Below are 3,239 nucleotides of genomic sequence, written 5' to 3'. Positions count from 1 at the left end.
GTGGTTGATTTGTTGATAATTCACACCTGGAGATTCAAACTGGTTAATGTCTATAATTTATGTTACACATGATGAGCTAGTGAGCAATAATAAATCCACTTTTATAATAAATTTTATTCATAATGATTTTTCCTTAAGATGAGTCTGGCAGAAAGAATATCTTCATCATTTTGCATACATTGTAGATGTTTTTCTTTCTTCACCAACTTATTTTGAAAGAATCAAGCCGGCATTGCCACCTTAGCAGAAGTGACTCACTTTTTTGGTAATAGTCCCACTGAAAAAGCTAAAAAAAAATAATAATCCATAATACATGGTTTTCCCATCCCTTGTATCTTCACTTGGAGCAAATAAGATCACTTCAACTACGAACAGCCTCCGGATTATTTGAAGCCACACAGTTTCTGCCATCGGTTGGGTCAATATCTGTGGGGTGGGGACAGCAGTGAGAGTATGGGACATGGAGAGAGTATGTTCCCCTCATTTAAAGAGACATACCCTCTTCCTATCCCTGCTTTTATATTTGCCCCATACATTTTGTTTTAATGATCTATCCTGCCTATATAGCTCAATGCTGACCCAATGTGTTTGTCTGTTTTCTAACACAATTGTGATGTCAAATAGAAGTTATGGCAACGTGTTTAACTAATTTGGAAACATTTCTAACAACAACCTTCAACAAATAATTTTAATCAAAACAAGAATGGCCAAACTGTTCTCCTCTGGGGCCCATTTCAACCAACACTGAGTTAAAATGTGAACTCTGAGTTGATTTTCACCGAGATGTGAAACATTCATTTTTTGGTTTCAGAACAGCTGGTTTGAGTTAGTTCTATCAACTCTGGGTAGATTTATCTTGAGTGAAGCGTCACGACTATGACGAGCCATGATCAATGGAGCTCCGATACGACGATTCACCATGGCAACAGAACATGGGGGCAGAAAGCGCTTGAGAGTGAGGCACACTTTCTGCTCTGCAGTGGATTTACTAATGTGCTGAAAATGACTCTTGTTTCAATTAAAAAATAGATAAATGTACCAGTAAACAAATACATTAATCAGTAAATGAATGAAACAACAGAAACGAAACAGAAATAATAAAACATTGTTATGTCCTCATTCCCCATAAGTGCTCTATAATGATAATTGTGAGATGTCATGATCACTTGTTAGGGTGTCAGATTCTAACGGTTCGATCTCTTCTCGGAGCACATTTGGATAGGAATGGCTCCACATCTAGCCTATGTTTATTGCTTCATTTCTGCATGTATGCCTGTATTTAGACAGACTTTATTCATGCGTTTTATTTATCCTCTACAAAAGCACAAATTGCATTTAAGTCACTTAGTTGGTGTCTGTGTGATCAAAATGTGTGCCATGAATGACTGTATGAATGAATATAGGAATTAGGTACACCACTTGCTTTAAAAAGGCGGAGGAGATCGAAAGAAACTCTGTTTATAGAAAACCGACCAGGTTAGGTTCACAGAGTAAGTTACTATGGGTACTGACTCTGAGTATAACTTACCTATCTTTTAAAAATGGGCTTTAGTTACCCCATATTCTCTGGGTTTTTCATACCTCACATTCTGAAACCGAAAACCCAAAGTTTCCCTCATTTCAGGGTTAAAATACTCAGAGTTTTCCCAAAACCTCCTGAAACGGCCCCTGGTGTAACTAGAAGCTCAAGAGAGGGAAAACCTCAGTGTTCTTCCCATAATTTGTCTCAATATTCATTAATGTTACATTTCTTAATCCATCTTTGTTATTCAGTTCAATTCAATTTATATAGCGCTTTTCACAACCTTCATTGTTGCTTTACTTTTTTATCATAATAAAAAAATGAATAAACATAATACTAGGGGAAACCTTAAAGAGAATAGTGTGGCATTATGATACATGGTATTATTGAACGTTTTTCTCTGTGCAATGTACACTGATGTTAGTGGATTGTCAGAAACTTTAAATTATTCAATCGAAGTATATTTCATTTAGGTATATTATTATTTTAAATATTGTTATCAGGACTGGGAGTGTAAAATTACAATATACCAAATCAATTTGGAATAATTCCAATACGTGCAGAAATAAAAAATATTTGATAAAGTATGTTAACATGCATGTGTGTTGTTAAACGCAAGTTTAAACGCAAACTAAATCAGCAGTCTCCCAGTGAGTAAGCCAGTGGGATCGGTGGCAAGGAACCAAAACTCCACTATAGATGTACACCAATGATAACTTTCTGCGCAGGGTTTAAAGGTGTAAATTCATTTCACCATGCATCTAAACTGACATTATATGACCTATTTTGTAAAGAGGATTTCATCAGATGCAAATTATATGAATGTAGAGTATAATTAATTGTAGCTAATGTAAGTTACTTGTTATTTATTTAGCTTGTTATCAGAAATGAACTGCAGTGAGGGCCACAAAAGTGTGCATGCGTGCTTGGAAATAGTCTATACCAAAAAAAGTCATCTGAACAAGTAATATCCCTGTGGTCCATTTTTGAGGGCTATGCCCTTAATAATACGCAGGTATACGTTGGATACCCACTATAAAAGGTCGAGGATTTCCGTATACCCACTTAAAGATGCGCAAGGATACTAAAGCACAGACTTTAAAACATAATTCGATGAAAACAGTTTCTTTTGTTCATTTATTTTTTTATATTCATCTGTAGTCGTGTGTTATTTGTATTATTTGTTTGCGCTTAATAGGTGAATTGACTTTACTTGTTATAAGAATTCATAACGTGTCTCATGAGATGCAAACTGTCCCATTTTTTCTCTGTGCTGTCCAGCATATAATATAGGTCATGCTGAATCAAGTTTAACATACAATCACACATTCTAGATTCGTTCACACAGTCTAATCACAATACAATTGGAATGGGGAGGGACATTTTTTTTAATTCACAATAAAGAGTTTGAGCTGTTATGATCATGGTCCCTGTGAAGTTTGCTTATTAAGCTTTATTATGTTAGATACTTTATAGAGTACAAGTCTGTGCGTCGCTATGTGTCTGAATTCATAAAAAGTACAAGAAACAAAACAAGTGCAGGTATGCTGTATGGTCAGTTGTGTTTGAACTTGAAAGGTACAATTAAAATAAGCAAGAGTAAAGCTCTTAATACAAAGTACACAAATCCTGATTCCCTTCTGTATAATAAATGTCCAATAACATCCACCTGTTGCAAGCTGGTTAGGCAAATACACAAGTCTAGAGAAGCATTATG

The sequence above is a fragment of the Barbatula barbatula genome (genome assembly GCF_947034865.1).
Source record: "Barbatula barbatula genome assembly, chromosome: 1".
Classification (NCBI taxonomy): Eukaryota; Metazoa; Chordata; class Actinopteri; order Cypriniformes; family Nemacheilidae; genus Barbatula; species Barbatula barbatula.
The sequence above is the reverse complement of the archived record's forward strand: the minus strand, read 5'-3'. Positions refer to the sequence as shown.